Source organism: Natator depressus, chromosome 2 (genome assembly GCF_965152275.1).
Source record: "Natator depressus isolate rNatDep1 chromosome 2, rNatDep2.hap1, whole genome shotgun sequence".
NCBI lineage: Eukaryota > Metazoa > Chordata > Testudines > Cheloniidae > Natator > Natator depressus.
This window is the reverse complement of record NC_134235.1, coordinates 183,740,513-183,762,456: the sequence shown is the minus strand read 5'-3', so window position 1 is coordinate 183,762,456 and position 21,944 is coordinate 183,740,513. Positions and strand designations below refer to the sequence as shown.

General features: G+C 42.4%; 2 long non-coding RNA genes across 5 annotated transcripts in view; one reads left to right on the top strand and one right to left on the bottom strand.

The window, feature by feature from the left end:
* Positions 1-16,723, top strand: part of LOC141982931 (uncharacterized) — a 256,946-nt gene extending 240,223 nt beyond the window's left edge. The window contains exon 4 of the long non-coding RNA XR_012638250.1: positions 16,547-16,723. This is a non-coding gene — a long non-coding RNA (uncharacterized LOC141982931). The remainder of the gene's footprint in view (positions 1-16,546) is intronic.
* On the bottom strand, positions 3,387-21,921 carry LOC141982930 (uncharacterized). Of its 4 annotated transcripts, none has more exons than XR_012638249.1 (4): positions 19,933-20,203; positions 19,639-19,816; positions 18,039-18,100; positions 3,387-4,570 (listed from the first exon to the last, which is right to left on the bottom strand). It is a non-coding gene; the product is annotated as an uncharacterized LOC141982930 (long non-coding RNA). The 4 variants fall into 4 exon arrangements; XR_012638248.1 differs by lacking the exons at positions 3,387-4,570; positions 19,933-20,203 and adding exons at positions 12,019-14,121; positions 21,890-21,921; XR_012638246.1 differs by lacking the exon at positions 3,387-4,570 and adding an exon at positions 12,019-14,121 and having other exon boundaries at positions 19,933-20,202.
* Positions 21,922-21,944: the final 23 nt, after the last annotated feature.

Below are 21,944 nucleotides of genomic sequence, written 5' to 3'. Positions count from 1 at the left end.
TGCATCACAATTTCATTAAAACTTTGCTTGCCGGGATAGCCTTGTAAGACACAACAAAATGAATGACCACGAATCTTGACACCTGTAGAGGAAAATGCAAAACTCTTCTGGTTGACTGTGCTTTCCCACAATCAGTAAAGCAACAAAAATCCCATGTGTAGAAGAGAGGGAAGGAAACTTAAAATATAGGATAGTTTTGGAAACTTTCTCTTACTTACAAGGCATTCAGAGACGCTAGTGATCAGAGTGGTATAAAATCATAGATAGATATCTTGTTCTTGCAAACATCCCATGGGGACAAATGTCACAATTACTTCAGTATACCTTAGCACAACATGCATAATATAATGCGAGATGCTACAAGAGCAGTCAGCATTGAGCAGTCACAATTTCAATTCAGGCTTCTTAAGATAAGGCATTAAAATAGCTTAAAACCAGACAAAATTGGTGCCAGTTGCAGGTGATCAGAAAACACATCCCATCTATTCAGGATTACAACCCTGCCTGCCTCCCTTTGTGGTGCTTTCACGCATCAGACATGACTCAGAGTCAGATGCTGACTGTGGCATGATTAGAAATTAGTTGTATCCGTTACAGAAAAAGAAAATATTCTTTTCTTCCTCTGCATCCTCGCAAAATATACTCGTATTAACTCCTTCCCCATTAAGTGTGTGTGCCCTGGTCACTACAATACTGAAGTAAACAACCAGGTTTGGTACCTTGGTTCTAGAGTTTTCCAAGAGCTGCCTGTCAGTGCAGAGCAAAGGAGGGTCTTGTAAGCAGCCCTCTATCTTCTCAACTACTCTTATCTCTAGTTCTAAGGTCATTAAAAACATAGAGAAGTGATTAAGCAGGAACTAGCTCTGAGGGATTATACTATTTGTCAGAGTAATAACAGTGAATTCAATACGTGTAAATCTCTTCTCCTTGAGCAGTCATAGTTGTGCTCTGGAATACCAGTGGGATATTAAAAGGAATTATTTTCTAGGCAGCTTGCCTTCTAGAGAAGTTTGTGGTTGATATAGAAGAATCCCAACTTTTCTAAAGACAAAAAAGTTATAGGGGAATAAAATTGATCAGTGCACTGTGACCCCTTTCTGCCAGCACAAAGGGTCCATAAGGACTTCTGGGACAGGCAGCCCTCTGTGGGAGCCTCAGAGCTGGCTCTGCCAACTCTATGGCCTCTCTCCCCAAACAGCTTCCCTCAGTGAAAGGGTGCCCCAGTCTGGGTTGAGAGAGGGAGAGGCCAGTGTGGTCTGATCCCACAGGATTCTGCAACGCTGTAGTAGCCAGTAAGGGCCATTGCTGTGCGGGCTTGAGTTAGGGTAGCCCTGGATAGATAAAAGTGTGAGCTACCACTCCTCTGCCATGGTACCAGTGCAGGGATGGATCTGTCTCCTCGTGTTTGAGATTTGGGGCCAGGGCTGGCCTTACCATGAGGCGAATTGAGGCAGCCACCTCAGGTTCCAGACTGTGGGGGGGGGGGGTGCCACTAGGACCCAGAGTGTAGAAAATTGTGTCTTCTTCTGGTGCGTATGTATTCTCTCTGCTCTAGATGCACAGAGATGGTGGAGTGCTGTGCTGGAGGAAGGAGGGCACAAGAGACATAACAGGCAGGCAGGAGAAAAGGTGAGAGGGAATAACAGAAAGCAGCAGGAGCTGCAGGGAGAGAGAGGAGGAGGTGCCTCTTATGTACTTCTCTAGCACCCCCAGGAGCCTGGACTGATTAACACCAGCTTCTCAGGGAGTTTCCTGCTGCTTCCCTGAACCCACTTGAGGAGAACAGGCAGTCAACTGAAGTAGTAGGAGCCAGTTAGGTCTTTAAGATGCTGATATCTTCCCTCATTCAGGCCCTGCTACCAACTTGCTTATTTGTCCCCTTCAACTGAGTGTTGAGAGCCACTATAGCTGGCACAGAACAGCAGTCATAAGTGAAAGAAGAAAACGCCCCTCTGGGGCAGCATTCAGAAAAAGAAAGAAAGCAAAGGAAGCTTTTCTATCTAAGCAGGAAGGAGCTCTCCTGAGATACACAGACACAAATGTTCACTGTGAGCCTTCCAGCCCCAGTCAGGATGTAAGTGGTGAGGCGATGCCTGATCTTCCAGTTAGTCAGAGTGCAGGTGACCTGGCAGCTACTGCAGCATCCATATCTCCATCTCAAAAGGGTGTAACCATGCACATTCCTGAAGAAAAGTGTAGATCAGAGAAGAGTGTGGTGGAGGCGCAAGAAACAGCTGCTGCTGAGTTTAGTTCCTTAAATCTAGATGATCCAGGACTGTGGACCCACTTGAGCAGTAGCCTAAGGGACTTCCTTGTACTGCATGGGCCACAGCAAGTGAAAAACTTCATCTTCCCCAGAGACAATGAAAATAGAAGTTTCCATCCAACTCCAAAGGCTGTTCTGGAATATATGTGCACAAATAAGATGACCCTCTTTCCAAATGTTTTTGTTGCTCTGCGCATACTTCTAACACTTCCCGTAACAGGTGCCAGTGGAGAACACAGCTTCTCCAAGCTGAATTTAATAAAAACACATCTACATTCCACAATGACACAGGAGAGGCTGGTTGGCCTGGCAACCATCTCAATAGAGCATGAGCTGGCCCAGACTGTGGACCTTCAGCAGGAAACAGTTCAAATCTTTGCAACCAAGAAGGCACAGAAAGCACCACTTTGATTATTCAAACAGATAAAAATGCCAGTGTTTACTATGCAGACAAGAAAAGTTACATTTGCTGTTCAGGCATTTGAAAGTTAAGTGTTACTTAAAATTTTTGAACAAGGCATTTTAAGTTGTTAGTTCTCCTTTATTGGGGTAGGTAGCAGAGCAGTACCATGAGAGGAGGAGAACAGGAAGAAGGCAGAACTGAGACCTTTCAAAGTTTTGGCCTAAGCGAGGGGGCATGGGGGCGTCATTTGAGTTCCCAGCCTCAGGTGCCAAAATGTTGAGGGCAGGCCTGTTTGGGGCTCATTTCTGCCCTCAGATTGGTATAAATACCAATAACTTCATAAGGACTTATGTCCATTATCTAAGGGCCACACTGAGCCAGTGCTGTTTTTAATGGGATGGAGACAAACTGATCACTGAACAGTGTCTCTCTCTTGAAATATGGACTTCATTTCATTAACTGAGCATTTTCTAAAATGAACGGTTGAAAATTAAGATTCATATTTCAATAGGAAACATTTCCAACATCCTAATGGAAGGGGAAAGGCAGATGACTCCTACTAATGTTGGATTCAGAGTAGCAGCCGTGTTGGTCTGTATTCGCAAAAAGAAAAGGAGTACTAGTGGCACCTTAGAGACTAACCAATTGATTTGAGCATAAGCTTTCGTGAGCTACAGCTCACTTCATCGGATGCATTCAGTGGAAAATACAATGAGGAGATTTATATACACACAGAACATGAAAAAATGGGTGTTATCATACACATTGTAAGGAGAGTGATCACTTAAGATGAGCTATTACCAGCAGGAGAGTGGGGAGGGGGGAGAAAACCTTTTGTAGTGATAATCAAGGTGGGCCATTGCCAGCAGTTAACAGGAACGTCTGAGGAGCGGTGGGGGGTGGGGAAATAAACATGGGGAAATAGTTTTACTTTGTGTAATGACACATCCACTCCCAGTCTCTATTCAAGCCTAAGTTAATTGTATCCAGTTTGCAAATTAATTCCAATTCAGCAGTCTCTCGATGGAGTCTGTTTCTGAAGTCTTTTTGTTGTAATATTGCAACCTTTAGGTCTGTAATTGAGTGACCAGAGAGATTGAAGTGTTCTCCGACTGGTTTATGAATGTTATAATTCTTGACATCTGATTTGTGTCCATTTATTCTTTTACGTAGAGACTGTCCAGTTTGACCAATGTACATGGCAGAGGGGCATTGCTGGCACATGATGGCATACATCACATTGGTAGATGTGCAGGTGAACAAGCCTCTGATAGTGTGGCTGATGTGATTAGGCCCTATGATGGTGTCCCCTGAATAGATATGTGGACACAGTTGGCAACAGGCTTTGTTGCAAGGATAGGTTCCGGGGTTAGTGGTTCTGTTGTGTGGTGTGTGGTTGCTGGTGAGTATTTGCTTCAGGTTGGGGGGCTGTCTGTAGGCAAGGACTGGCCTGTCTCCCAAGATTTGTGAGAATGATGAGTCATCCTTCAGGATAGGTTGTAGATCCTTGATGATGCGTTGGAGAGGTTTTAGTTGGGGGCTGAAGGTGATGGTTAGTGGAGTTCTGTTATTATCCTTGTTGGGCCTGTCCTGTAGTAGGTGACTTCTGGCTACTCTTCTGGCTCTGTCAATTTATTTCTTCACTTCAGCAGGTGGGTATTGTAGTTGTAAGAATGCTTGATAGAGATCTAGTAGGTTTTTGTCTCTGTCTGAGGGGTTGGAGCAAATGCGGTTGTATCGTAGAGCTTTGCTGTAGACGATGGATCGTGTGGTGTGGTCTGGGTGAAAGCTGGAGGCATGTAGGTAGGAATAGCGGTCAGTTGGAGTTTCTCTTAATAAGGAAGAGATCATAGAGGATTTATGGACAGAAAACATTTCCTCTCATTCCAAAAGAATTTTTCCTGTGGAAAATCCAGAACATATTTATTGTTGTTTGTTATTTGTATTACCATAGTGCGCTTACCTCAAGCAGCTCCCGGAAGCAGCAGCATGTCCCCCTCTGGCTCCTATGCATGGCACTGGCTAGGCGGCTCTGCGCACTGGCCAATGGGAGCTGCAGAGCCGACACTTTGGGAAGGGGTAGCGTGCAGAGCCCCCTGGGCGCCCCTACACTTAGGAGCTGGCGGGGAGACATGAAATTAATGAACCCTGAATAGCAGAAGCCCGAGATATTAACAAATGGTAAATTTTGGCAAAATTATAAGCAACTGAAACCTAGATCTTATAGAAGAAACAGGCAACCTTAACAATATATGGTGCTACCCACCCTGCCTATAATTATTATATTCCTCCCCTGCCTTTTGTATGTCACTTGTCATCTTAGATTATAAGCTCTTCAGGACAGGGACAGTGCCTTTGCATGTGTCTGTACACTGCTAGCAAAACAGGCCCCCCGAACACTAATTCAAATCTCTGGGAGCTGCTGCAATATAAATATGAATAACAAAAATAATAGTAATAATAAAAGAGGTGAATTAGCTCTGCCTACAGTTAGTGATACCATTGCAATAACGTACACACTACAGTGTGGAGCACTCTTAAAAGAATGCAGAGATATAGGAATAATGTATTGAAATGAACACATTTACTCTACATCACATAGTACCCATTAGGAGACTTTTATGATCAAATTACTATGTGCTTTGTCTTGAAAAAGAGACTTCTCTGGCTTTTCCACCCATAAGCAGAAAAAATACTTACCATACTCATTATCAGTCTCTTGGCTCTGATTTTCTCTCTGATGTACAGCTGCTTTACTTTGGATCTCAGCTCCAATACAATCTATTAGTGCCACCTTTTCTGTAACAACATCCTATAATCCTGAACTAGCTAACGCTACGGATAGTGTTTTTATTATTGGGCTGAGGCAGATGCCTACCTAGAAATCTTTCAGATTAGAGTGGGTTGAATTATTTGATTCGAATATGTGTTACGAATTTAGCCCTTTTTTTGGCTAGAGAATAATTTTAAATTAGTTTAATGAATAATTTTCATTCTATGTGGTTTTTTGTGAACTGTTCACTTTGACCAGTTAGTGAGTGATCACATGGTATTGTTTCTGCTTGATGAACACTTTTTAAACAGATGAATAATGAGTAAGAAAGAACAACAAAAAATGAATTTATGGTACAATTTTTAAAATGAATGAAGGCTTGAGTAAAAATATGTATAGGTTTTGGGTCTCATAATCACTGCCCCTGAATACGCAAGAGTCATCCAACACTTGCAATGGTATGAACCGACAAATCACAGAAAACCTGGTTGAGTGCTTTTATTCAAGAAAATACTCAAGAATCATTTTGTAAAACTATTTGACCAGTTCTAAAGAATACAGAGCTCTCAAATTATCAGACAGTAAGCCCTGGTCTACACTAGAACTTTAGATCGAATTTAGCAGCGTTAAATCGATGTAAACCTGCACCTGTCCACACGATGAAGCCCTTTATTTCAACTTAAAGGGCTCTTAAAATCGATTTCCTTACTCCACCCCTGACAAGTGGATTAGCGCTTAAATCGGCCTTGCCGGGTCAAATTTGGGGTACTGTGGACACAATTCGACGGTATTGGCCTCTGGGAGCTATCCCAGAGTGCTCCATTGTGACTGCTCTGGACAGCACTCTCAACTCAGATGCACGATTGTTTGCCGTTGCTCTGACGCAGGGAGGGGCGACTGACGACATGGCTTACAGGGTTGGCTTACAGGGAGCTAAAATCAACAAAGGGGGTGGCTTTACATCAAGGCTTTACATTTCAGGCAGGACTTCACGGAGGGTTCCAGTAAGAAATGGTGCACCTAAGTTATTGTTCTTATTGGAACAAGGAGGTTAGTCTGGCCTCTGATTGATACATGGCTAGATTTACCTCGCTGCACCTTCTCTGTGAGTGACTGCAGTGTGACCTAGAGGAATAAGTCCCCTAGACGGGGGCGGGGGGAGGGGGGGTTTGCAAATGAGTACAAAACAAAGCTGGTCTATTTCTTGTTTTGATACGCTCCATCTATCTTTTACATCTTTGGCTGGCAGCAGACAGTGCAGAAGGACTGCATGCCATCCACATCTCATGGCTGCTTGGCAGAAGATGATACAATAGGACTGCTAGCCATCCTCATCTCTTGCCTGCCCGGCAGAAGATGATGCAATAGGACTGCTAGCAATCCGTATCACCTGCCTGCTCACCATAAGATGGTTCAATAGGACTGACTGCAGGACTAAAGAGAATGACTTGATCAAGTCACTCCAAATTTAGTCCCTGCGCCCATGTCTGCCCAGGCGCTCCTGATCGACCTCACACAGGCGACCAGGAGCACCTCGGACGTGACGATGGCGGCTACCAGTCCTATTGCACCGTCTGCTGCCACAAGGCAATGGGTTGCTGCTGCTGTTAGCAATGCAGTACCGCGTCTGCCAGCACCCAGGAGACATATGGTGACAGTGAGCTGAGCGGGCTCCATGCTTGCCGTGATATGGCGTCTGCACAGGAAAAAAGGCGCGAAACGATTGTCTGCCCTTGCTTTCACAGAGGGAGGGAGGGAACGGGGGCCTGACGATATGTACCCAGAACCACCCGCGACAATGTTTTAGCCCCATCAGGCATTGGGATCTCAACCCAGAATTCCAATGGGCAGCGGAGACTGCGGGAACTGTGGGATAGCCACCCACAGTGCAACGCTCCGGAAGTCGACTCTAGCCTCGGTACTGTGGAAGCACTCCACCGAGTTAATGCACTTAATGCACTTAGAGCATTTTCTGTGGGGACACACACACTCGAATATATAAAACCGATTTCTAAAAAACCGACTTCTATAAATTCGACCTAATTTCGTAGTGTAGACATACCCTAAGGGGCAAAAAGGGTGAATACAGATTGATGCGGAGGGGAGCAAGGAAAAGTGTCATCTCTCCATCATGTAGGTAATACTGATTTTTGTAAAGGCCTTGAGGGACAGTTTTCATATTTTAGGTACAGGATCAGATACAAATGTCAGATACTATGTGACTCAGACAGTTGAAGTAAGGAAACATTGGAGTCTATCTGTATTTTTATTGTAAGTATTATCATAGAACCATAGGGTTAGGAGGGACCATAAGGGTCATCTAGTCTAACCCCCTGCGAAGATGCAGGATTTAGCTCTCATGGAGAATTGTTAGATGCTTATAGCGCTGAATATTTGGAAATTAAATGGGTCTGAAAGCAAATAAGAGTTCCAGATGTTATTTGCAGATCCACAAGAAATGTTTAGCTGCTCTTTACTGACAAATGCAATTGGTTAACACGTTACAATGGAGAGGTGCGTGCCACCCATCTCTGGTACTACAGGATCAGCAGGGGGACTCTCTCCAACAACAGTGATCTGCAGGGTGGAGTGGGAGAGAGGAGGAAGGTATTGAGGCCATTGACAATTTGCTCTCCATCCCTCCCTCTGTAGGGGCAGGATGTAATGGGAAGAGGGCTGCTTGCAGCCGGAAAAAAGATCAGGTTTCTGAGATCTTCAAAGGAGAGTCTGTTGGCAGCTGACTCCCCCCTTCTACTATTAGGATTTTTCTGTATTTGCACTGAGGATCCCTACCCCTGCCAGACCTCCTAATTAGCTCCCTCTTCCTTCTATAGCATGAGGTCAGTCATATTCAAGGCCCCTTGTATTGTGTGCCACATCAGACTTAAATTGGGAGGCCTCACTGCATTATTCATGCAGCACAGCTGTACTACATTCTGCACCATTATGCAGCAATGTTAATTGATTACAAAAATCATTTGATAAACTGTGTGGCTCCTAAATCGGAACTGGGGCTAGGGGTGTGATGGGTGGTGGTCAGGCAGTGGCAAAAGCAGCAAAGCTGGGAGGGATTAAGGAAGTAGGTTGTAGAAGGGAATGGCTGCCATCCAGGGCTTCTAAGCGAGGAGCTGCACTACCAGGGCTTGCCCTATGACACCCCCAGTGCATTTTCCTGTGCAAAAATAAATGTTTGTCTGTTTAGCAGAACTGAGGTGAACACTGAGGTGAACGAGCCTGCAGGCTACAGTCTCAAAATTCAGTGCTGACAAGAGCACTTCTATAGCACCTTTCATTGAAGGACACAACCACACACCACACACCAAAAACACTAACTCAGGAACCTATCCTTGCAACAAAACCCGATGCCAACAGTGTCCACATATTTATTCAAGTGACACCATTATAGGACCTAATCACACTAGCCACGCCATCAGGGGCTCGTTCACCTGCACATCTACCAACGTGATATATGCCATCATGTGCCAGCAATGCCCCTCTGCCATGTACATTGGCCAAACTGGACAGTCTCTACGCAAAAGAATAAATGGACACAAATCTGACATCAGGAACCGTAGCATTCAAAAACTGGTAGGAGAACACTTCAACCTCTTTGGCCACTCAGTAACAGATTTAAAGGTGGCAATTTTGCAACAGAAAAGCTTCAAAAACAGACTCCAATGAGAAACTGCTGAGCTTGAATGAATATGCAAACTAGATACCATTAACTTGGGTTTGAATAGAGACTGGGAGTGGCTGGGTCATTACACATATTGAATCTATTTCCCCATGTTAAGTATCCTCACACCTTCTTGTCAACTGTCTAAATGGACCATCTTGATTATCACTACAAAAGTTTTTTTCTTCTGCTGATAATAGCTCATCTTAATTAATTAGCCTCTTATAGTTTGCATGGCAACTTCCACCTTCTCTGTATGTATATCTATCTATCTTCTTACTTATATGCTCCATTCTATGCATCTGATGAAGTGGACTGTAGCCCATGAAAGCTTATGCTCAAATAAATTTGTTAGTCTCTAAGATGTCACAAGTACTCCTGTTCTTTTTGCAAATATTAGTTACTTAAGCCTCACAATGCTCGTGGAGGTAGGTAATGTGAGGCACAGAGAGGTTGACCTGTCCAGGGTCACAGACTGAGTCAGCAGAAGAGCTGAGAGTAGAACTCAGAAATCTTGAATTCAAGCCCCCCACCAGATGCAGCTTTGTTGCTGGCAGAAATTGTTAGCCATTACCAGGGGCCAAATTATCCCCTGCCTGATCCATGTGTGAAAGTGTCCTCTCTGCCCACATTTCCCCCCCCCCTTTTGTAGGCAAGGGAGGGCAGCCACTTCTGCAGCAATGCCCCTGTGACATTCTGTACCTCGGGGGAACACCCTACACCCCCATGTCCATCCTTATAAAATGACTATATGGTATCCAATGCAAAGTTTGTCATGTTGGGTGTCTTCGGAAGGCTCATGATGCACTGAGCATTGTTGTTATAGTGATGTTATAGTAATTGTTGTGACAGTAATGTTATAGTAATGTTATAGGTTATAATTTCATGTATATAGTTATGAGGCTGAAAATGTGTCTTCATGGCTTAAAATAAGCCCAGGCAAAAACTCTCTAAGAGCAGAGCGGCAGTTCACACCTCATCAAGGTATGTATGGGACAAACCCAGCCCAGACTCACAGGAACAAAGGATGCTGGCCTAGGTAGCAACAAAAGGACCTGTTGGACTCTCAAGTGAGTCACCCCCCTTCCTTTGGTCAGTTTGGGACTGTGATCAGGTAATGCTCCCCTGACTCTGAAGTTGGGGGTGGGGGCACAAAGCCAAGAGGGAAGAAAGGACATGATAAAAGGGAGAGACATTTGCCAAGCAACTGAAGCACTGATCAAAGGGGAGAGCCTGACTGAAGGGAAACCAGGAAGCCTGTGGTGAGAAGCATCTAAGTTTGTAAGGGCACTGAAAGTGTTAAGATCAGCTTAGAATGTGTTTTGATTTTATTTCATTTGACTAAATCTGACTTGTTATGCTTTGACTTATAATCACTTAAAATCTATCTTTATAGTGAATAAATCTGTTTGTTTATTCTACCTGAAGCAGTGCGTTTAGTTTGAAGTGTGTCAGAGACTCCCCTTGGGATAACAAGCCTTGTGCATATCAATTTCTTTGTTAAATTGATGAACTCATGTAAGCTTGGAGTGTCCAGCGGGCATAACTGGACACTGCAAGACAGCGGTTCCTAGGGTTGTATCTGGGACCGGAGATATTGGCTAGCATCATTCAGTTGCACAATCCAAGGAGCAGCTTACATGCCAGAGGCTGTTCGTGAACAGCCCAGGAGTGGGGGTTCTCACAGCAGAGCAGGGTAAGGCTGGCTCCCAGAGTCAGGGATTGGAGTAACCTAGCAAATCACTGGTCCAGATAACACCAGAGGGGAACGTCACAGCCCCCACACCTCTAGACCTGGCAGAGCTCTCACCACAGTCCTCTCACCACAGTCTGTATTGAAAGAGAGGGAGGTAACTGGCTAGGCTGAGGAATTGGTGCCTATTGTCACCCCTTGAGCCCTGTGGGCTTTACCTGGAAAAGCGCATACAAGGCTGCTGAGGTCAGGTGGGTGAATCTCTTGGCATGGATCTGGCGGGGATGGAGACTAGATAGGGTTGCCAATTTTGGTTGGATGTATTCCTGGAGGTTTCATCACGACTTGATCTTTAATTCCTGGTGACTCCAGGACAATCCTGGAGCGTTGGCAACCCTAAAGACTAGAGGTGAGAGCTGGTGTAGAGACAAACTTTTTTTTTAAAACAAAAAAATGCAACTGTAAACCCCATAAAAATTAGCTGGAGACTCAAGGGTAGAAGTACCATATGAAAGTGCTTTTAACTCATTTGTTAATGTTGACTAGATTTCCACTTGACAGTGCCCCTTTAAAGAGAGAAATCACAGAAATGTGTTCTGTGTATGTGATGGATGAAATTCAAATAAAGGCTTTTATTCCTGCAGAAGGACAGGTACCATAGGCCCTGATCCAGCAAAGCACTCACATATGTGCTTAACTGTAAGTATGTGAGAAGTCCACTGATTTCCCTCACTTCTAGGGGAAGGCCTGTTGTAGCTGGTGCTCAGGATCTGGCAGAACTGGGCCCCCCAGTCAATAGTTATAATAAAATGGAATCTTTAGTCACTCTAGCCCAGCGGTTCTCAAACTGTAGGTTTCAGAGTAGCAGCCGTCTTAGTCTGTATTCGCAAAAAGAAAAGGAGTACTTGTGGCACCTTCGAGACTAACCAATTTATTTGAGCATAAGCTTTCGTGAGCTACAGTTCACTTCATCGGATGCACCTCAAGTGGGTTATAACCCAATTTTAATGGGGTTGCCAGGGCCAGCATTAGACTTGCTGGGACCCAGGGTGAAGCTCTAGCTCCAGTCCCACCTGGGACAACAGGGCTCAGGCTGTTGCCCCCTCTCCACCACATCCAGGGTGGCATGGCTTGGGCTGTGGTCTTCTCTCCCGCCCCCCCACCCAGGGTGGCCGAGCTTGGGCTCCGCCCCCCTCCTGGGGTCCTGTAGTAACTTTGTTGTCAGAAGGGGGTCATGGTGCAATGAAGTTTGAGAACCCAGTCTAGCCCACGAAAAGATAGTTTTGTTACATACATACAGCCAGCAATACAATGTATGACTGTCGTATCGTCTTGCATCCATCCATTTTCTCTTCCTCACATATATACCTTCTCTTGAAATAAAGAAACTATACACACACATCCCTTTTCCCTCAAATAAATACTCACCACATGTATGCCAATTGCCACTAAAACCTGCTATATTTTTCTTTATAGTGACTAGGAATAGGGAGAAAGGATGCTCCATTGATTGGGGTCTAGCCTAGGACTCAAGAGACTTGGGTTCAATGTCCTGCTATGCCTCCTTCTTCTGTGACTGAGCAAGTGATTTGGGGACAGAGTTGTCAAAGGTATTTAGATGCCTAAAGATGCAGATAGGCACCTAGTGGGATTTTTCAAAAGCACCTTGCTCCCTTCAATGGGAGTTAGGCAGCTAAGCCCTTTAGAAAATCCCAACAGGCACCTATCTCCATCTTTAGACACCTAAATACCTTTGAAAATCTGTCCTTTAGTCTCCCTCAGTTCCCTATTTGTAAATTTGTGTACACTGTGAGGTGCTCAGACACTATGTTTTCTATCTAAGTACTTTAGATAGAAAACAAAGTTACAAATTGTTGACAAGGTAACTATTGCTGCTCCGGAATAATGATAGTATAATTCGTGTTTTGAATAACGTAGTTATCTTTTATTCCTTCAGTCATGTTGTACTGTCAGTTTTTAATCAGAAGTCCTATTGAAATCAACTGAAAGCAAAACATGGCCTGCTATTGGGAACAAGACAATATCACTCCATCTTATTTTTCTGGCTAAGAGCTTGATCCTGAATTACTTCCAAATCAGATGGGTTTTTTTTGGTGGTGCTCCCAGGATGAAGCCTAACGTTGCCCATGTTATAGTACCAAGTTTACGGTGGGAGAAGAAAAATTATGGACTTGGATTATAGAAATATACATTTTGTGCAGAAGTTTGAGAAAAAGTATCTTGGTTTTTGTTTTATGGAGCTACATATGCAAATTAGTGGTACATTTTAATAAACGGGATAATTCTTTTTTGGAATATTATAATAAACTGTTATGGACATTACTGGAATATCTAAAATATAGGGACTGATCTTGCAGTTGTTACCCTAGCAAAATAACTACTGGCATCAACAGAAGCTTGGTGTATGTAAGGACTTAAGAATCAGGCCCTTAAAGTGGATGGGAAGAAGCAGGAGAAATAAAATAGATTCTGACACCAAAGCTTTCATATAAACCAAGAAAATTTCTCTGGTACAGTATATAGATCTTTGAATAACTGATGGTTGTAGGTATTTCTCATTAAGGTACTAGGCATACAAATTCTAGTTTAGGCCCTATTTATGCAACCCTTACTCTTGTTCACATGAGTAATACAATTGACTTCATCAGTAGGATTTCTCATGTCAGTAAACAGTTACCAATGTGCGTAAGGGCAGCTCATCAGGCCTTTTAAGAATATCTTTTATGCATCAAACCTCGCAGCCAACTCAGAGTGCAGTGCAAGTGGTGTTTCAGCATCAAGGTTCCCTCCAAGTACTCACTGGTAAGTTAAACAAAAATATAGATAAAATCTATGCAGTCTCCAAGAAATTAGTTTGATAGTTCCTGTTAGGATACACACACTATTACTTTTGTTAGATTACAGAAAAAAAATTTTAAGTTTACTCAGCGAATGAGCAATCTATTAAAATACACAATATACAACTCTTTGCTTAAATTACATTTTCAAAAGAGTGCAGTGTACATTGTGGTAATGAAGACAGAAAACTAATTTCCATTAGTAGAATGTTAATGAAGAAAAATCAGCTTAATTTAGTTCTAAACTTCAGCCTTAGTTCAGCTTCTTCACAAAGTTTCAGGCAATTACGTCTGTATGTTCTTCTTTTTACATGCACAAAGTTAATCATCGCACTGTGGTGCAAGAATGAAAATGGACAGTTGCTTCTGGGCAGTTTAGCTTCACTCAGCCTCCTGTCCTTGTAGTCTTAGCGTGCTGCAGTGTGTTACTTGGCATATTTCTGAAAGGTAAACTACAACCGGCTCCCATTAATACTGTTTATCAGAGAGGAGAGTAAAATTCTTCATCTAATTCACTGCAGATTCTATCAACTGAACAGCAAATACAATTGCTTTTCTCTACTATAAAGTAAATGGAAAATATACAAATTTGCATCAGTTACTATTGAGATGCTTACAACCCACACCTTCCCAATTATACATATGCAATATCTCAGTAAGTCTTTACCTACAAAACTCTGGAATACAGAAGGTTAGAGATGATTGGTGTAATTTAATATATAGGCAGACATTACATCTTCAAGCCAGGACATATCACAGGAGCGTCTTTAAATATATATACATTTCTACTAGGGTTTTTAAATTGTCTGTTCCACTTCTCTACTGATGGCTAAAATGTTCAGGGCAGAGGATGGTCTTTGACAACAGGCACACAAGATATTTATAACAACAAGATATTTCACTCTGCATTTTGTTTTAGCATGTGGGGAGACTTGTAATTGTATTCAGACTTGAAACGGTTTGGGTTATGCAGTTCAGAGCACAAGCACCTGCAGCAAATTAATTTATTGTAGCACATTAATTATCTCCTAGCTTCTATTTAGGCTTCAGCTGTTGCTATTATGTTAATAATATTTTTATAACCACTATACACAACAGGTTACGGTAATACTAGAAAATTCTTGGGGTGGGGCGTGGGGTTTTTTAATTATTATTTTTCAGAGCAAAATGGGGAACAAAATTAAACACACAAGCATCCATCAGGCATTTAGCGTTCTATTTATTAACTGATTTGAAAGAGAATGGGTAACTGAAATTAGAAAAGAATAACAATAGACAAAGATGGCGCGTGCAGAATTTGTGAAAGCAAAAAAGAAGAAGAGGGGGGGGAAAAAAAAAAGAGAGAAAGAAACACCGCACACCGCAGTGCTGGGTGGTGAGAGTTCGGGTGGGGGTGGGGAAAATGCTGCAGTTTTCATGAAATAATAAGGTGGAAAAAAAGGCATACAAAGAGTAGGTTTTTCATTGTCTGTAAAATATAAACACAGATGAATTCTGTCTTTGGTTTGTTCATGCTTTTCACTCTGCACAGCAGGGATGTTCTTAAGAACTTGCCCTCTGCGAAATTTCACTAAATGGAAACCGTGGACCCTGCATGATGTGATTATAATCACACCAGCCACTCTTTTTACATAATTTTTTGTTTAAAATCCAGTAATGCTTCTTGTTTTTAAAATATATATTTATATTTATATGTATAGCTAAAACTGCGCTGTTTTACGTCCTTACAGCAAAGTGCGAGCTGAAGGTATAACTGGCTGTATCCCATCTACAAATCTCAATGGCTCAAAAACAATATGAAAATTTTTAGCTTACAAGAACATGTCTGCTGCCTGCAGTCACTGCAATAGCTCACCATGTTGCCTACTAACCAAAAGATCAAAAATTATCGATTTCATGGCGCTGTGTGCTCGGGATAGGAAAGCTACTTTAAAATTTGCATTATTTAAGAAATGAATTAAGAGAAAAGACTCATGTTTAAAATACTTTGGAATGTAAAAATGGGTTTATGTTTTAATCTTATCAATGATTTACTATAATTCTATTATTTTTAGCAGCTGGGGTCTGGAAATGATTTTTTTCCGATGAATTTAGGATTTTGCCGCAGTATACATCTGCAGTCCCAGAATCCTCTGGTAAGATAATCCCTCTTGCGATGGGGAACGCCTTTAACCTTTTCGTGAATGAAAAATCTGCAACCATGTTGAAATAAAAAGGGGGAAAGAATGATGATTTCTAAGAGCTGGAATAATATTTACTCTGCATTGAAAGAACACTGAAAGGAAAACATACTGTAAGCGCTTTGTGTCATTTGAGTATCTAGTTGTTGTCTCCATTACTCATACTCTTTCAATGGTGACCGTAAATACTTACTTCTAGAGTATGGTGATAACCATATTTCATGCTGCTAAGAAATTCAGAACCAAGATGTAAGATATATACTGTTTCTTTTGTATAATTACAGACCTGCCATGAATTAATACTGCAGACCCAAATGAAAGTTTTCAGAGCAACTCCCATTGAATTTGCCCAGCGGATTCTTAGTTACTTGCTTGTGTGAGAGTAGCCAACTTTCTAGATTGACAAGAGGTATTTACAACTACTTAGCCTTTGCAGCTGGAAAGAAATCAAAAGATTAAACTGAGCTATGAGATGTACTGCAAATCTGAACTTCTCGTCCAAAAATAGCCTATCTGGAGGTCTGTTAAATGAAACTCTTATCCTGATGTCTAATATTTTCAGATTACATATTAAATTAGAAAAATCTGTCCTAATCACTCTTAAAAAACAGGACTGAAACTGAACTTTTTAAAAACACCAACTCAATTCTTGAAGTGTTTTTCTCTCTGATCACATATAGCATTCTTCTTTCTACAGTACTGACATTTAAAGGGTTACCCATATGAAAAATAAATGGCTTCTTGTGGATGGAGCGGAGTGGGGGAGAGGAGGTAGGTATTGCACCTTTGTGTCTATTGTTTTAATTTGTTTGCGCTAGTTTTTCTGCAAGGCTGACTGAACACAGCAATCACACATTCCTTTAAACTAGGAAGGCAAGGTACATAATCAGTAAGAGTCAGGCATATATTTATATACATTTTTAAATGAAAACTTGGGTTCTGTGGGATACCAGATATGACAAAATTCAAAGAGAACAGACTTGTGGATTTCTGTTGGTCTTGATCATAATTATCCATGATTAATATTATAAATGCAAAGCAATTTGTTTATTAATTTGGTTAGTAGTTAAAATATATGTATTTGGTAAGGGCAAAACTTCCATTTCGGTTTGTTTAGTTTTGCAGTATCTACTGCTTAATATGCCAATAATCGGATAGTGTGATGAAGAATGCCTCAGCTGCTAAATCAGTTAAAGACTTTTTCAGTTTCTGAAACACACCTGAAATATACAGTTAAACTGCTGTTGGCTTTCAAACAAATTAAGGTGGCTAACAAAAATGTTGCATGTCTCTAGAAGAAAAACATAAAAATGAAAGAATAGTACAGAAAGAACTGTACTGGTCATTGATTACTATTTCTGGTCACTAATAACTATTTCTAATATTTGGAACAACACCTACAGAGTGCTCTATTTTATGTAATTTCAACCAACTAACCAGCTGTTTTGACCTATCATTTTCACACTAATTTATTAATGTTTTATGGTCTGCCTTCATTTCAAGAAGATGATCTATAACTATGATATCTGCAACATTTTTTGTCTCATTATTTTACGAGAAAAGCAAACCTAACCAAGATCTCAAACTTGGCTAATTCTTTATTTTTCTTTCTTGTTTAAAGTATCTGCTAACAGTAGTATTTTACCAAAGTTGGGTCTGGCTATCGCATTTTTGCTTTACTACAGCGAAGTTTTTGTCTTGTATTAATAAAATATATTTCCCAACTATGCAGCAAACATTACATTACTTAATCCTGTGTCTCAAGTAGAATGTTTGAACACTACAAGCATTTGCTTTATTTTTTCTGCCCTTCCATGTGTTCCAGGAAAAGTGCAAATATGTTTTTATACACCGCACACTTAATTTCAGTGGAAGAATTTTTTTTTTAAATGTCCAACATGCTGCATTGTGGTGTTGCTAAACTGAACACATAAATACTTAGCATTTTAACAGTATTGTAATGGAGTCTGTAATCTGCACCTAAAACGTGCACAGTTAGAAGCTAATTACTTTTTACATCTGTATGGGAAATCAAAGATTCTGGCCCAGTGACTTAAATATAACTTTAATTGTTCATTCTGCTTTGAGTAGGTATTAGTACCATTGTTACTTATTCTTTACTGTGTGCTTTAAGACGACATAGCTATATTCCAATATCCTTAGCAAGAAAGGTGACCAACAAAATTTACCTTTATCCATTTTTTTTTCTGTTTAGCTGCTCCCTATTGTGGTGTGGAGTTAAAAGTTGACTCTGCAAAAACAATGCCAAGGATGTAAAAAAAATGGCTAGGAGATTTGAATCATTATTTTTTAAAATTTAAGCCAAGAAGTTCTCCTTGGCAGCGAAGATTTCTCACTGCAGAAATACACAATGGTCTTGCTAGAAGACTGTTTGACCTTTTTTTTAAAAGAAGTCTGCAGTGTAGTCAACTAACAAACAGTTACCAAAACAAATCTATTAAAGTACTAATCAGGTCTTAAGAAACTTTTAAAGCTATATATATATATATATATATATATAATGAATGCTTGCGGGCTGGGAAGACAATAAGTAGACATTGTATATATTCCATTGTTTATTGTAAATTCATTAACTGAAGCCCTGCATTCTAATAGCCAAGACAAAATGTTTCCCTTTTGCTATACCCTACCACATCATATTTTAGAAACATTTGTAATAAAACACAGTGATATTACAAGTTAAAGTAAATTGCAATTGTAAGACTTACATATAGCTATTAAAGCAATGGCTCTTCTCAGCTAGCTCCACAAAACAGAAAGTATCTAGTAAATAGTTAACTGCTCACTAACTAAATAGTGCAAAACCAAACCATATCAAAATGTTAATTGCCTGTGCCTAGATACAAAACATAACAACTCTGAAATAAACCAAGTACAGATTAAATGGCTTAAAGTATACAATATTATAACTCCTCTTCAACTCACTATAAGGCAACACAATCTGCTGAAGGCCTTCTGATATTTATAATTTTAAAAAGTTTTTAAACCTCCTTTAAAAGAGGATCATTCCAATGGTCCTTCTCATGTCAAAAAGAAGAGCAGTCCACAGTCCTGAGGCCAGAAGCAAACAGACTACCCTTCCTGGAAAATCCAGGCTCCAGCAGCCCTGTCCCCTCAGGCCTCAGGGGGTAGGACAGCACACAAAGAGACTCTGAAAGGTATCTGGGACCATGCAGCGCATCAAGGGCATTTGACTGATTCTACTGTTGTTATCAAGGATCCAAAGGAATTGCTTGTAGTGAATTTGATAACAACACTTTCCACTGAAACAGCACCTTTCATCTAAGAATCTAAAAGCTGGGTCAGTCAGTAATATTATCCCCATTTTACAGAGGGTGAAGCCAAGGCATACATGATTGATACAGGATTTGCCCAAGGTCATGCAGCAAAGCGGCTGGGGGAAAAAGGAGTTTCACAAAGAACTAAGCTCTTTTGCCTCTAGCTTCCAACCTAACCCCCCAAAACCACGCTGCCTTGGGGAGCTATCATAAAGCAGAATGAAAAGACCTGATGCAAACTGCAATGCCACTAAGGGTGAAACCTTTCTGCCTACAGTAGAACAGTTTTATTGAACAATAGAGGCTACCTCCTGCTGGAAGTCAGCCAAAGTCTGAGTCTCAAACCTTCAGGTCATGATCCAAGAAGAACGTATTTTGCCTGATTCTTGTATTTTGTTTCTTATGAGGTTATTGGGGTGGGTCTTTCAGTCAGGATATTCAAAGTAGCTTGCTGTGCAACAAGAGCTATATATTAGCAGCAATATATTACCTAATGAAAGTGGGTCCCCAGTACTTCCTTGAAATGGAAGGCGTAAAGCCCTAACTGCAGGATTATGCACACAGCACATAGAGGCGAGGAGTTGTGTTTTGGAGCTTGGACAGCTTCTGGGAGAATGGCCCCAACAGGCCAATGGCCGCCAGCGCCAGGCTGAAGATTGTTGCATGCCCTAAAATGGAAAGTAAAAACAGAGGCCGTTAAAGAGCCAATACCTTGAAAGCCTATTAACTTATAACAGTAACTTTAAGTCTCCCCCAGGCGAGAAAGCCTCTGCTCTCGTCCTACCCCGGCTCTATTCTGCGGGTGCCCAGCGTTACCTGCCCGGGCAAAAGCGTGCGAGGAGGGGGATGAAAAAAAGGGAAGTCGAGGGAAAGAGGAGGCCGCCTTCGCTTCCCCACGTGGCCTCCTGGCACCCAAGCGCCGCTCGCCATTCCAGCCCCGAACCCCACCCCTTGGGATGGGCGAGGCGGAGCCTGGGCGGACGCGACAGGACCCAAGGAAAACACGGGGCCGAGCGGAGTCAGGGACAAGGCGCCCCTAATGACCCGGACGCCCTGGCACAGGAAACGCGAGAGCGGGAGCAGTGGGCGATCCACTTTCGTTCTTTCCTCTGGAGAAGACTTTAAAGCATCTTCCCTTCCGACACCAACAAGCGTGCGCGGTCTGAACGCTCCTCGAGGCGACGCTGCAAACAAAGTCCATATTTAGGCAGTTTTGTTAGCCTGAAATATACTTTGTCGGTGCAAAATCTCGCGTTTGGAGAGATTGCACAATAAATCTCGCCACTGCAAAATCAACTGCCTATTTAAAACATTCCGCTCGTGCAAGATCCCGCATACAAAGAAAGAGCCGCCTATGTGTAAAAATATGCTTTGCTGGTACACGATCAGGTAGGAGCAGAAAGAGCCTACGTCAATTACATCCAGTTCAAGATACAACGAAAGAGGCCCTATTAAAGAGATCCTGCTAGTGTAATATGATGTACGAAAAAAAACCAAAAACCCTATATGAAACACCCCAGTGCAACACCGTGGGTACAAAAATGAACACAACAACCCACATAGGTGAAACATACTTTGCTAATGCAAAACCATGGATTAAAAAAATTTCACATCTTTTTCTAGCCAAGTACGGTGTTGTTGTTTTATTTTAACTCTTTATTTGTAACCGTGATCTTGCACTGGAGTAGGTCTCATATTGGCTTTTTTTAAATATGTGAAGCATCCTCTGCCAGTGCAAGATGGTACATGCCAAAGTGTGTAAAACAGTTTACGATACACGATCCTGCATGCAGAGGCTGAAATACATGTGCAAGATCGCAGAGTGGTAGCTGTATCAGGAAAAACAACGAGTACTTGTGGCACCTCAGAGACTGACAAATTTATTTGAGCGATCGTGCATGCAGTGGAAAAGCTTGTGTAAGTCATAATATTTTCCTGTTTTTAAAACTCCTTCAGAAGGCGAAAAAGCCGAGTTTTCGCCCACAAAAACCATTGCATAACTATGATACTTTCTTTGGCAACTGCTTCCTGACAAATATTTATAAAGGAATTGCAGAACGCGTTTCCGCCTACGTGAATGCGTCTCATAACCACCTTCCCCAGAACTCACTGCCACTAATTGTTTAAAGGAGTGGCGGACAGGAAAGCAGGGCACCCTGTACCTCCACCAGGGCAAAGTGTGTGTGTGTGGGGGGGGTGTCACCGCCTTTTTTGTAAGCCTTTCTCTGAAACTATTAGTTTTGTCTGTTGTAAATCAGAAAGTTTTCAGTGCTGCCGGAAACCAAAGGAGCGGAGGGATTATTATTGGCACTGGTCTCCACAACAAGCATTTGGGAAACACTACACCACTTTCTATGGTTGCATGTGAAACCTTCCCTCACCCCAGCTCGCAAATCCTAAATTTGTTACGGGGGTGGGGGGAGTGAGGGGACCCAGATCGCTTGCCAAGGAGTTACTGCCCCTTTAAGAACAACACCACACGGCTGCTCCCCCACCCCCCGGCAGCAACTTCTCTCCCCAGGCAGGAAGGAACCAGTCCCGCTCCCAACCTCCAGAGTGAGGTGTCTCCACCGCCCCCACCCCGGCCTCATCACACCTCCCTCGCTGCTGGATCACTGCTCCCATCCTGCCTTGTTCTCCACAGCGCCCCCCCCGTGTCCCCAGGCTCACCCCCTCACCCCCTCTGCCCTGCAACTCCACTCGCCTCCCCCCAGCGCCCTCCGCAGGGGCCAGCGACCCACCGCGGACGGCGGACAGCTGCCTTTCGTCTCCCTCCGCCCCGGGAGCCGGGCACTA